Genomic DNA, 14802 nt, shown 5'->3' with positions numbered 1-14802 from the left:
GCCCTTCTCCAAGCATTCCCTGATCTGTTTCCAATATGTCATTGCACGGATGCCAGATATTTTGCCTCTACAGGGGTGCAAAACCCCCTTGTGTAAGTTTTCCACAGAACCTGCTCTTCAAGACTTGTCCTATGAACTTTGGTAAAGTCAGGGAGTTTCCTCCAAGAGAGACAAAACACATACACAAACAGTCAACCTGTGGAATTCCTTGCCAGAGGATGTTGTGAAGCCCACCCCCCCCCTCCCATCTTTATAACATCTTTTCCTTCACCAGCAGCACTGAAAAAAGGCACCTAAACTAATTCAGTCACTTAAATGTAGGACCCGAAGTTATCTAAAAAGGTCAACTAGTCCATTCACCCTTGCTGATGCAGGACCAACCATACCAAGACCCAGGCCTCTTAAGATAACTTTGGGGCCCTGGTGCATAACATTCCCTGAGGCCCCATCCTCTCCCATTTCACCCCAGTTTAAGACATTTGGGGGTTATCTGATCTCAGGATGCCAGTCCAATTGTCCCCCCTATCTTCCACTCTCATCAGCTATGCCTAGACCATCCCTGTCTAAAATGGTCTTAAAAACCTCCAGTGATGGGGATTGCACAACCTCCCGTGACAACCTATTCTAGTATATAACTATTCTTATAGTTAGAGTGTTTTTCTTAATTTATATCTATATTTATAATATAGGTGCTGACTCCATGGGTGCTCTGGGGCTGCACCCACAGGAAAAAATTGTGGGTGCTCAGCACCCACCAGCAGCCCCCAGGATCAGCTTATACCCCTTCTCCCCAGCCTTCCAGCCCATTGGCAGGCCTGCCAATTAGCTCCTCCCCTTCACTCCCAGCATCTCCTGCCTGCCACGATCAGCTGTTCAGCAGTGTGCAGGAGGTGCTGGGGAGGAGAGGGAGGAGCAGGGGGCAGGAAAAGGTGGGAGAGGGGAGGAACAGGGCGGAAAGGAGGCAGAGGTGGGATGGGGGCAGAAAGGGGACAGAAAGAGGTGAGTCGGGGTGGGAGTTTCCAGGAAGGGATGGAGTGGGAACAGGGCTTGGGGGTGGAGCAAGGGTCAAATACGTCCTGGGCATGTGTGCCTCTGTACATATATATATGTATGTGTTTGTGTATTAGATATATATATTTTCACCCAGATAGTTTTATGAAAAATCTATAGTATTATAGACCAGAGGAAAACTGTTAAGATTTAATAAATGTCATGCAGTGATAACTATTGCAGTTGTATATTAAAAGGAAAACAACTATTAACTAGTTCTCCTTAGAATGGTACCTATAAAATGTATCATTTGAAACAAGCCAGTGACTAAACAGCTTGTGAAAGATACCATTTTTCTTCAGTCGTCATCACACTGCTCCTGTGCATTAGACTTTCAAAATCATCTGGTGGAACTCCAGAATAAGGTGTTTTTATATTTTGATTTAAGACTTGCCCTTTACAGATAATTGCTGCTATATTTTATGGTGTAAGATCTAAAAGTCACATACTGGGATGAGGAGAGGTAGGAAGGGTGGTGCAGGTGGGGCTGGGGAGACATGGGGCTGGAACATACATTGCTGCTGCTATAGATCCTGACAGTACACCCGCTGAAGTCAGTGAAAAAAACTTCAGCTGATTTAATGCGAACAGAATCTGGCCCTCACAGTGCAGTTCTAATCTGGAAAGCAATTATATTAAAAATTATTTGATAGACGTGATTCCTGGAGAAAAATCTCCCCTGCACAGAGAGTGAGCACCAGGGTTATGCACCACTGAAGTCCCACTGAAGCTCCTTGAGGCATTGCGCTGGGTTTCTATGGTGGGATGTTTTCATCTACTGTATTTCAGCCTTCTGAATTAAGTCTGCTGATTTTACTGCCAATGGGCCAGATTCCAATCTTATTTGTATCCAGAGTAACTCAACTGACTTAAGTGAAACTATGATCTGAATCATGACTTATGGATTCTTACTTTATGGACAACAACAGCGGAGACTTGGAAATGGATTCTGTTCCACTTTGTGCATGATTAATAGCTTGCATACTGAAGTTCTAAACAATCACACCTGTGTAAACCCAATGAAGACAATAGGATTTGTCCATATGTTAGTGAAGACATCATTTGAAGGAAATGACATTGGTTCTAGTGTAAATTAGGACATCATTCTGCTTGCCCAATTTTCAGTGGGATATCACTAAAATTAACCATTCACTACCTCTGATACCTAAAATAACTAGAACAGGGTTTCTCAGAATGGGATCACCGCTTGTATAGGGAAAACCCCATGCTGGTCGGGCCGGTTTGTTTACCTGCCCCATCCGCAGGTCCAGCAGATCGAGGATCCCGCTGGCCGCAGTTCACCACTGCAGGCCAATGGGAGCTGCTGGAAGTGGCGGCCAGTATGTCCCTCAGCCCACGCCACTTCCAGCAGCTCCCATTGGCCCGGAGCAGCAAACCACGGCCAGTGGGAGTCGCGATCTGCCTGACCTGTGGACAGGGTGGGTAAACAAACTGGCCCGGCCCACCAGGGGCTTTCCCTACTGTAAGGAACTGCGGAAGACTGTGTTATGGCCTAGCTAGGGTAGTTCTGCTTTCTTGGCGGCCGGTCACTGTAGGACACGGCACGCCAGTTATAACTTGCTTTTAACTGGTTAGGACCAGTTTGAATGGCCCTCGGCCAAAGGGCGAACGCCGCCTGTGGAAAGTCCCTGGCCTTTGGCCAAGGGGCAGACACAGCCTGTGGAAAGCCCCTATTTGCTTATGCATGAGCTGTGTTTGTATTTTGTATATATAGCTGCATGGTCCCGGTCCTGCCCTTGGACTCCATACCAGGCCAAGCTTCGGTGCGCTGGGTTCCCCGCCTCCTTGACAGCAACGCCAGGAGTCCCCGTTGCGGGTGTGTCACTTTACCTTCATTAAAGCCAATAACTCACAGTGTGTGTGGGCCTCGTTCTTGCAGAGCACCCTGGGTAGGCCTGTAGCCTCCCAAGAACCTTACACCTACATAAGCGGCGACCCCAGTATGAGAAACACTGAACTAGAAATACCACTTTACAAAAACTACGTGGTGTTGGCTGTAAGTGTTATGTTTTTAATTTAACCTATACTACAAACACAAATTTGTTGTCTAATATTGTTATATACAGCTTACTATTTAATGGTACCCTGTCAATAAAAATATGCCAAAAATATATATAGAGTATGGAGTATTCACAGCCACCATGTATTAAAATCAATGAGTCAATCATTGTTTCACTACTGTAGTGTCAATACATGGTTGGAATATTACTTTCACACCTCTGGAGCTGGGTGAGGGGTTTAATAGCTTTTAATTTAAAGAGTTTGTTTGGAACTTTGCAACTTCCCAATTAAACTTGCATGGGAAAATATATATAGAAGTCTCTCTGTTGCTTGTTTCTTTGGGCTGGAGGGATGGACCTTTTTTTAATATATATTTTTTAAACACATCTAATCTTTTTACTCCTCTTTTCCACTTCTTTATTCAAATTTTTGTTGTTGTTCTGAAGATGCATATTGACAAATTTTAACCAGCATAGTGGAGCAAAGCAGCCATAGAAACAGTGATGGTTAGTTGTATGGCTATGCCTTGGATTCTGTAGAACAGGGCTGCCTGGGAGGTGAGGGTGCAAGTGGGGCATTTTGCCCTAGGCCCTAGGCTCCGCAGGGGCCCCCAAGAGAATGGGTGAGGCTCCCGCCCCAGCCTGACCGCGCCTCTGCCTTCGCCCTCGCCCCCTCACCCGGAGCCTCACTGCATCCAGGAGCTTCCCTGAACAGCCGTGCAGCCTCGTACCTCTGGCGGTGCCCCTGAGCTCTGCCCCGCTCAGAGCTGCGTGGTAAGGGGGTGGGGCTGGGAGCTCAGGCCCCACTGGAGCTCACAGCCCCACCCCTTTCCACGAGGCTTTGAGCGGGAAGGAGCTAAGGAGCCCCACTGGAGCCACACTGCACTGCGGTTCAGGGAAGCTCCTGGATACGATGCACTGAGGCGCTGGGTGAGGGGGGAGCCAGGGGTAAGAGGCTGGGGCCGGGGGGGGAGGGTTGGATAAGGGACAGGGAGTCCCGGGACAGTTAGGGGGCAGAGTTGGGGGGGCAGTCAGGGGACAGGGAATGGGGGGGTGTTGGATCATGGGTGTTCCGGGATCTGTCAGGACTCAGTGTGTGTGGGGGTAGATAGGGGTTGGGGCAGTCAGGGGACAGGGAGCAGGGGTGGGGGTCCCGGGGTGGTGGTGATGGGGGTTTCTAGGGGACGGTGAGGGGGCAAGGAGCAGGATGGGTCGGGGATTCTGAGGGGGGTGGGCAGTTGGGGGGCAGGAAGTGGGTGGGGGTTAGATGGGGGCAGGGCTAGGCTGTTTGGGAGGCACAGCCTTCCCTACCCTAAAACTCGTTCAGCAGTTTGAGGCTTGCAGAAGAGCCAAGCTGTTAGCTTTTCCATTAGGGCTACCATCCCTTTCATTTCTCAAATGCCAAATTATAGTCTATATTTAATTTCAGTGCCATAGGGTTATTCATGTCAAGAGAGGGTAGCTTCATTTAAAATTAGTCACTGGGGGAGGGATCACATGACAAGAGCAATATCCTACACCACCTACCTCCTTCCCAACCCTACCAAGGGAGACCCCTGCCCCCTGCATTTACTGAGGCTTCAGAGGGGTTAATTCAGTGGTTCTCAAACATTTGTCCTGGTGACCCCTTTCACATAACAAACCTCTGCGTGTGACCCCCCCTATAAATTGAAAACACTTTTTAATATATGTAACACTATTATAAATGCTGGAGGCAAAGCAGGGTTTGAGGTGGAGGCTGACAGCTTGTGACCCCCAGTAATAACCTTGTGACCCCCCTGAGGGGTCCTGACCCTCAGTTTGAGATCCCCTGGGTTAATTTAATTTTAGCACCCTGTGTCCATTCACATGCATGTGCTATTTTGAGCATGTCAGTTTTCACATGCTCCTCCCAGATTCTAGAACAAGCTCAAATGCTCAGTTTGCGGAGTATGTACATAAGTTATACTAAAGACAAACCCACAGTAACCATCTCCAGTTTGTGAGGGATCCCAAGGAGTCAGTCTCTAGGAAACAGATAAATGCATGGAGGTTAAGTCCATGAATGGCTATTAGCCAGGATGGGTAACGTATGGTGTCCCTAGCCTCTGTTTGTCAGAGGGTGGAGATGGATGGAAGGGGAGAGATCACTTGATCATTACCTGTTAGGTTCACTCCCTCTGGGGCACTTGGCATTGGCCATTTTTCGTAGACAGGATACTGGGCTGGATGGACCTTTGGTTTGACCCAGTATGGCTGTTCTTATGTTCTAACCTAAATGAACCTAAAGTTATGGAGACAGGCATGAGTCAAGGAAGCCAGCAGAGTATCAGAAACCTGGAAAAATCTCTGACTGGACGGGCTCAGGCGTTTGGTCACAAGCTGAGGTGGTTCAAAAGTTTTGGATTTTTTTTAAGCCGAATTTATTATTGTTTCTTTAAACAATCAAACACAGCAAGCAGCAAATATCTGACCACACACTTCTGAAACACCAAACCATATTCAGGTTTTGGCAGACTAATTTCAGCTTTTCAATTAAAAAAACCACAACAAATTTTGTAGGAAAGCAGAGATTGTCTGTGATTTTTTTTCTGCTTTTTAAAAAACCCTAGTTTTCAATCCAAAAAAAGTTTTCATGGAAAATATTTGCCCAACTCTTTTAATGAGCTTTAGTGCCTTTTAGCACTAGCTGATTCTGAGAACCAGTGATACCTTGTAAAGAAGTTTTCTCAAAACTGGGTTTGTGCCGAGATGCAGAAGGTTTATTTTTCCCAGGGCCGCCTGTGGAGGGGAACAAGTGGGGCAATTTGCCCAGGCCCCGTAGGGGCCCCAACGAGAATATAGTATTGTAATTTTTTTATGGAAGGGGCCCCTGAAATTGCTTTGCCTCAGGCCCCCTGAATCCACTGGGCGGCCCTGCTGTAGAATTTGTTGTAATATCACAGTTAATTAAGAGCCTTTGTTATAACTAGTAAAACTGTCTTCCATTTTTTGTCATTGCCCTCTGAAAACAATCAGAGCTGCCCATAGAATAATGGTACCTATAAAAATGAAAGAGATCGCTATGTTTTAGTGGGGGGTTGTTTTGCGATGCTGCTATTTTACTTAATGTCACTCAGAGAATGATTAAAATTAGAGACAATGTATCAGAGAGAAATCAGTGCAAAAGAAGCTGAGAGGAACAGTTACTGAAGTTTCTGTAATGAGGAAAAGGAGCCTGGAGGAGAAGATTTGGTCCGAACAACAACAAGTTTTAAATTGTAGATAGCTGGTTACAGAGCAAAATTAAAACAGCAGGATGGAGAGGAACCAAGAAGGCAAAGACTTCCCTGAAGCACTAGAGTGTCTGCTCACGTAATGGATTACATTTGCCTAATGGCTTGGCTTGAGCTTCTTTGTTCCGCTTCAGACATTACAGCATTGATCAGTCTTTTAGTGGAATTTCAGCATCACTTGATTCAGATTCCAGCTGGACCCTCACCTTTTACCGAACACATTTCCTTATCTGATTGAACTATATCCTGTTCTCTTACTAACTGAAATAAACTTAAAGTGGTAGGGAGGAGTGGGGAAAGAAAGATTAAAAAATGGGATATGCCAGTAGGACTTTTACAGTTTAATGGACTTTCCCCTTTGCTGTTTAATTCTGTTGCCGAGCAGATCAATCACCAGTGGGACAATTGTGTTGTCAGTTGTGGGCTTAGGCTTTAAGAAGTGAAGCTGAGAGCCAAGAGACCTGAAATCTAATCCCTATTCCGCCACGAACTCATTGTGACCTCAAACAAGTTCCTTAAATCAGCTTATTCAAACCCAAGTGCCTAAAACTGTGAATTATGGAAAACTGAATTCAAGCCACTTTAGTTCAGAATGAGAGTGTTCACACGGGAGTTAAATGCAATTTAACAATCCACTTCAGATTCACAACTTTAGTTAATTTAGATTAATTTTCCTGGGATGTACCCATGAATGTAAAACCTAAATGAAAAACCTGAATTTCATCATGCCAATAGGAGCTTCAGGTACTCAGAAGAGTAGGCCAATTTTTTAGGTGCTAAATATGAATTTGATTGCCATACTTTAGGCATCCATGTTCAAAAATTTTGGCCTTATCTTCTACATGCCACAGTTATCACATCTGTATAATGAGGGTATTAATTAACTCACCTTATTAGTGAAGCACATGGAGCTCTATAGGCGAATAGTGCTTTTACCTGAAAAGGATGCCACTTAAAAACAAAAGCAATCCCTTTGTAATCAAATCATATAGGTTCAAACCCCACCTTCCTTGCTCAGGTAAAACGCTGAACTAGGATGAAATCTCACCTATGTAAGGAGTGAATAAGGCCTGCAGGATTTGACTCACTCAGTTTAGCTACAATAAAGTATGGGTCAAGTTAATAGGAGATGGAGCCTTTCACCTTTCATTCACTGCTTCCAGTTTAACTCAGAGCACCCACAGCAGACAATTGTTATCATCTAGCACTCAGTTCGGACAGGTGCTCAGTGGTTTATGTAAGGTGCACACCATGGGTGGGTGGTCTACAGCTCTGACTGAACATGTGCCTACATCATTGTCACCAATTAGTACCCTTTCTGGCTGTCTCTGGCCAAGGACTGAATTGTCAGGGAGAAATGAAATACCCTCTAGCCCTATGTTACAACTGAAACACATACACTGAGGTTGTATGTGTAGGGTTGGCAGACATCCGGTTTTCAACCTGAACACCCGCTCAAAAAGGGACCCTGGTGGTGCTGACCACATGGTTAAAAGTCTGGTTGGCAGCGCTGTGGGTCCCAGGGAGCTCCCTATCTGCCCTAGTTCCACACAGCTCCCGGAAGTGGCTGCCAGGTCCCTGTGGCCCCTAAGTGTATGGGTGGCCATAGCATGCTGCCCTGGCCCGAGTGCCGGTTCTGCAGCTCCCATTGGCCGGGAACCGTGACCATGGGAGCTGTGGGTGTGGGTGCCTGCAGGCGAGAGGGCAGTGCATGGAGCCTTCCTGGCTGTCCATGTGCCTAGGGGCTTCCGGGACCTGGAAGCCACTTCCTGGGAGCCATGGTAAGCGCCGCTGGAACCCTGCACCCTCTCCTACATTTCAACCCCCTGCCCCAGCCTGGAGTCCCCTCCTGCACCCAAACTCCCTCCCAGAGACCACATCCCACAACTCCCCCACCCCTAACTCTCTGCCCTAGCCCTGATCCTGATCTGCACCGCAAACCCCTCATCCCTGGCCTCACTCCAGAGCCCACACCCCCAGCCTGATCCCAAACCCCTGCACACACTGAGATCCCCTGGGCTCCATCCCGGAGCCCCCTCCTGCACCCCAAACCCATCTTCCCCAGCTGCACCCCAGAGCCCACACCCCCAGCCAGAGTCTTCAACCCCCCTCCCACACCCCAACCACCTGCCCCAGCCTGGACCTCCCTCTTGCACCCCAAGCCCCTGATCCCCAGCCCCACCCCAAAGCCCTCACTCCCAGCCAGAGCCCTCACCCTGCTCCCACACCCCGGCTGGGTGAAAGTGACTGAGGGTAGGGGAGAGCAAACAACAGAAGGAGGGGGAACAGAGCAGGCAGGGGGACAGGGCCTTGGAGAAGGGGCAGGGTAAGGGTGTTTCTTTTTGTCTGACTAGAAATTTGGCAATCCTATTGCACGGGAAAGCTTTCATTTCCACTGTCTGTGTTATACTTATTTTGTGGGTGGAGTAAAATTCCCTCCCTGTGCAGAGGGGCCAGCACAAGGCTCATGCACCACTTAATTTCCACTTGAATCCTCCAAACAAGACTTAAGTGGTGTATAGGTGTGTGTTGGGCCTGTAGATGCAGAGAGTATTAGTTTTCAGGTCTGTCAGTTTGGCATTTTTTTCCCAACACTGCTAAGAAAATAGTTTACTTATTCCTGTTGTAGCAATTCCAAACTTTCCTTCTAATCTTTCGTCTTTTTTATGTCCAGACTAGCAAGTGGCTGCCCTTTACTCTGAGCTTTACCTGGTCTCCTCCCCACTCAGAGCCTCAGTTTCTCTTGCTACAGGTAGCTTGCTTCTTTCCTTAGGCCTGACCCTTAGACGTGTGGAGCTACTACAACTCACTGAAGTCCTGTATCAGCTGCAGTTGGTGGATTGTGGAGCATTTGAAAGGTCTAATAAAACCGTATACCGTCTCATTTAGCATCTTATTAGGACAATGGTAATAAACACAAAGGAATAGACAAGGTGGAGCCTAAGAGTTTAAGGGAGTAGGGAAAATACAGTGAAATCTACTTATATTAAACCTGGATACAGCAAAGCTCCCTTTATAGTAAACTGTAGTAGAAATCACAAATTGCTTCAATGTATTTTATTAGATCTTCACCCTGAAAAGAGTTAGGTTTCAATCTGGTGTGCTAATCTCCTTGAAATGTATGACTTCACAACAGCCTGGCAGATTGCCTTTTCTGCATTCTAGAAATTCTCTCACCTCCTTTTCCTCTTTCAGCTGAAGCAGATACTATGGAAGAGGTGGCTGGAGAAGGGTGACTCCAAAATAAAATTGGCCTAAATTTCAGACATACTGAGTACCCGTAATTATCAGGAACTGTTCCCTTGTGCTATTGGTTTTTTGCACTGTGAAATCTATCACCTTAAAGATGCAGTTAGGCATGTAGTGGGACTTTCAAAAAAAGCAATGGGTGTTAGGCACTTTTGAACTTTCTGGGAGGCACTCACTTCAGGGGCTTAAATATCTTTAAACATATAATCATAGATTATTAGAGTTGGAAGGGACCTCAGGAGATCATCTAGGCCCAACCCCTTGCTCAAAGCAGGACCAATCCCCCAATGGTCTCCTCAAGGATTGAGCTCACAACCCCAGGTTTAGCAGGCCAATGCTCAAACCACTGAGCTATCCCTTCCCCACATCTAGTGCATGGTATTATTTATGCTCCATGGTTGGATAACTGAGACTTTTAAAACAAAAGAATAGAGAACAATACACTTCCAATATGAATTTTCAAAAGAACACATTTTTTCATCTTAAATTCACAAAACTTTCAGGATTTGCAAACCTTTTCACAAATACCAGTGGTTTTCCAAATGCTTATGAATAGCAATGAATGTGAATCCACGACCAAACTAGTGCTTTTATTCATGAAAATATTAGCAAACCAGTTGTTTTACTGTTCATCCAGCTCTGCTGTTTACTAAGGCTTGACTACTACATTGATACTGAGGAGAAAGAAAGAAGCGTGGGATGGACTGAGCTCTTAAAGAATATTTCAACTGGTTTCTAGCCCTGAGAGTTTTAAGAGAATATGAGAAAAGAGAAACAGTGTAGACTGACCATTCATAAAACCCTTTTTAATTGGCCATCATTAAGAGGACGAAAAAGACAGGGATGGTAGCATGAGCCCCTAAAGAGCACTTTTTGGGGGGGTTCATTCTTGAAGAATTTATATTTAGACTTGAATGTTTGCCAAGGCTGTTCCATCCCACATCTAGTTAGGTTTTTTTCTGATTTGGAACTTGACAGTTTAAAATGCGGGTTTTTGCCTTTTTCCTTTTACAATTGGCAGAGAAGAATTCTGTTTGTGCAGAATGTATGTTTTCAGTCTTCAGCTTTCCCCCAGCATCAAGGGAGACAGAATACACATAAACTATACCTGAACCTCTGTGAGTCCTATAGTACCAAATCTGGGATTGGCAGCTAATATCCTAAAATTGATGCATAAAATGGATTCCAGGCATTCATGTTTTTCCAGGGTCTTATCATACAACAATATTTTAGTGATGTCAAAAGATGCTTACTCCTACAGCCAGAGAACCATTTGATGAAATTTGTTCCTGTTTCATTTTAATGTTAAAATGCTTTGTGTTTATCGAATTAATAGTTAAAATGTAATATCTCACACAGTCCTAAAGAACAACATGAAGATATAAACCTTCCTGACAAGTGCAAATACTGGGACCAATCTTGCAAACCTCTTTCAAGCCATTAGTCCTTACAAAAGTGATTTGCAACATTCAAGTATCAGAGGGATAGCCATGTTAGTCTGGATCTGTAAAAGCAGAAAAGAGTCCTGTGGCACCTTATAGACTAACAGACGTATTGGAGTGTGAGCTTTTGTGGGTGAACAGCCACTTCGTCGGATGTATGTAGTGGAAATTTCCAGGGGCAGGTATAAATATGCGGGCAAGAAGCAGGATAGAGATAACGATGTTAGTTCAATCAGGGAGGATGAACTGAAGTTTTTTTTTTTTAAGGTAGCCATCCAAAAAAACTTCGGGACCAGACTTCAAAGAGAAACCGCTGAGGTTTAGTTCATCTGCAAATTTGACACCATCAGCTCAGGATTAAACAAAGACTGTGAATGGCTAGCCAACTACAAAAGCAGTTTCTCCTCCCTTAGTGTTCACACCTCAACTGCTAGAAGAGGGCCTTATTCTCCCTGATTGAACTAACATCATTATCTCTAGCCTGATTCTTGCTTGCATATATATACCTGCCCCTGGAAATTTCCACTACATGCATCTGACAAAGTGGGTATTCACCCACGAAAGCTCATGCTCCAATACATCTATTAGTCTATAAGGTGCCACAGGACTCTTTGCTGCTTTAGCAACATTCAGTTCAACAAAGTGACTACTCTGCTAATGTCATAAACAGATAGCTAAGGGTTAATGTCTCTTTCACCTGGAAAGGAGTAACCTGAAACACCTGACCAATCTGAAAACAAGACTTTTTCAAATCTGGGTGGAGGAAAGTTTTGGGGTGTGAGTTCTTTGTTCTTTGTCTTGTGTCTGACCCTCTCGGCTCTGAGAGTGATTTTCCTACCTCCAGGCTTTCTAATCTTCTGTTTCCAAGTTGTAAGCACAAAGATAGTAAGACAATAGGTTTATATTGTTTTTTTGTATTTACATGTGTGTAGTTGCTGGAGTGTTTTGAATTGTATTCTTTTTGGATAAGGCTATTTATTCACTTTTTTTCTTAAGCAATTGACCCTGTATATTTTCATCTTATACAGAGACTATTTTTAATGTATTTTTCTTTCTTTTTATAAAGCTTTCTTTTTAAGATGTGTTGGAGTTTTTCTTTAGTGGGGACTCCAGGGAATTGAGTCTGCAGCTCACCAGGGAATTGGTGGGAGGAAGAAGTCAGGGGGAAAATCTCATAGACTCATAGACTCTAGGACTGGAAGGGACCTCGAGAGGTCATCGAGTCCAGTCCCCTGCCCTCATGGCAGGACCAAATACTGTCTAGACCATCCCTGATAGACATTTATCTAACCTACTCTTAAATATCTCCAGAGATGGAGATTCCACAACTTCCCTAGGCAATCTATTCCAGTGTTTAACTACCCTGACAGTTAGGAACTTTTTCCTAATGTCCAACCTAAATCTCCCTTGCTGCAGTTTAAGCCCATTGCTTCTTGTTCTATCATTGGAGGCTAAGGTGAACAAGTTTTCTCCCTCCTCCTGATGACACCCTTTTAGATACCTGAAAACTGCTATCATGTCCCCTCTCAGTCTTCTCTTTTCCAAACTAAACAAACCCAATTCCTTCAGCCTTCCTTCATAGGTCATGTTCTCAAGACCTTTAATCATTCTTGTTGCTCTTCTCTGGACCCTCTCCAAATTCTCCACATCTTTCTTGAAATGCGGTGCCCAGAACTGGACACAATACTCCAGTTGGGGCCTAACCAGCGCAGAGTAAAGCGGAAGAATGACTTCTCGTGTCTTGTTTACAACACACCTGTTAATGCATCCCAGAATCACGTTTGCTTTTTTTGCAACAGTATCACACTGTTGACTCATATTAAGCTTGTGGTCCACTATGACCCCTAGATCTCTTTCTGCCATACTCCTTCCTAGACAGTCTCCTCCCATTCTGTATGTGTGAAACTGATTGTTCCTTCCTAAGTGGAGCACTTTGCATTTATCTTTATTTAACTTCATCCTGTTTACCTCAGACCATTTCTCCAACTTGTCCAGATCATTTTGAATTTTGACCCTGTCCTCCAAAGCAGTTGCAATCCCTCCCAGTTTGGTATCATCTGCAAACTTAATAAGCGTACTTTCTATGCCAACATCTAAATCGTTGATGAAGATATTGAACAGAACCGGTCCCAAAACAGAACCCTGTGGAACCCCACTTGTTATACCTTTCCAGCAGGATTGGGAGCCATTAACAACTACTCTCTGAGTACGGTTATCCAGCCAGTTATGCACCCACCTTATAGTAGCCCCATCTAAATTGTACTTTCCTAGCTTATCTATAAGAATATCATGCGAGACTGTATCAAATGCCTTACTGAAGTCTAGATATATCACATCCACCGCTTCTCCCTTATCCACAAGGCTCGTTATCCTATCAAAGAATGTTATCAGATTAGTTTGACATGATTTGTTCTTTACAAATCCATGCTGGCTATTCCCTATCACCTTACCACCTTCCAAGTGTTTGCAGATGATTTCTTTGATTACCTGCTCCATTATCTTCCCTGGCACAGAAGTTAAACTAACTGGTCTGTAGTTTCCTGGGTTGTTTTTATTTCCCTTTTTATAGATGGGCACTATATTTGCCCCCTTCCAGTCTTCTGGAATCTCCCCCGTCTCCCATGATTTCCCAAAGATAATAGCTAGAGGCTCAGATACCTCTTCTATTAACTCCTTCAGTATTCTAGGATGCATTTCATCAGGCCCTGGTGACTTGCAGGCATCTAACTTTTCTAAGTGATTTTTTACTTGCTCTTTGCTTATTTTCTCTTCTAAATCTACCCTCTTCCCGTAAGCATTCACTATACTAGACATTCCTTCAGACTTCTCAGTGAAGACCGAAACAAAGAAGTCATTAAGCATCTCTGCCATTTCCAAGTCTCCCGTTACTGTTACCCCCTCCTCATTGAGCAGTGGGCCTACCCTGTCCTTAGTCTTCCTCTTGCTTCGAATGTATTGATAAAAAGTCTTCTTGTTTCCCTTTATTCCCATAGCTAGTTTGAGTTCATTTTGTGCCTTTGCTTTTCTAATCTTGCCTCTGCATTCCTGTGTTATTTGCCTATATTCATCCTTCGTGATCTGCCCTAGTTTCCATTTTTTATATGACGCCTTTTTATTTTGTAGGTCACGCAAGATCTCAAGGGTAAGCCAAGGTGGTCTTTTGCCACATTTTCTATCTTTCCTAACCATTGGAATAACTTGGTTTTGGGCCCTTAATAGCGTCCCTTTGAAAAACTGCCAACTTTCCTCAGTTGTTTTTCCCCTCAGTCTTAATTCCCATGGGACCTTGCCTATCAGCTCTCTGAGCTTACCAAAATCCGCCTTCCTGAAATCCATTGTCTCTATTCTGCTGTACTCCCTTCTACCCTTACTTAGAATTGCAAATTCTATGATTTCATGATCACTTTCACCCAAGCTTCCTTCTACTTTCAAATTCTCAACAAGTTCCTCCCTATTTGTTAAAATCAAGTCTAGAACAACTTCCCCCCTAGTAGCTTTTTCAACTTTCTGAAATAAAAAGTTGTCTGCAATGCAGTCCAGGAACTTATTGGATAGTCTGTGCCCCGCGGTGTTATTGTCCCAACATATATCTGGATAGTTGAAGTCCCCCATCACCACCAAATCTTGGGCTTTGGATGATTTTGTTAGTTGTTTGAAAAAAGCCTCATCCACCTCTTCCGCCTGATTAGGTGGCCTGTAGTAGACTCCCAGCACGACATCACCTGTGTTTTTTACCCCTTTTAGCCTAACCCAGAGACTCTCCACCCTTCCGTCTCCTATGTCCAT

This window comes from Gopherus flavomarginatus, chromosome 2 (assembly GCF_025201925.1).
Source record: "Gopherus flavomarginatus isolate rGopFla2 chromosome 2, rGopFla2.mat.asm, whole genome shotgun sequence".
NCBI lineage: Eukaryota > Metazoa > Chordata > Testudines > Testudinidae > Gopherus > Gopherus flavomarginatus.
This window is presented reverse-complemented; position numbering follows the sequence as displayed.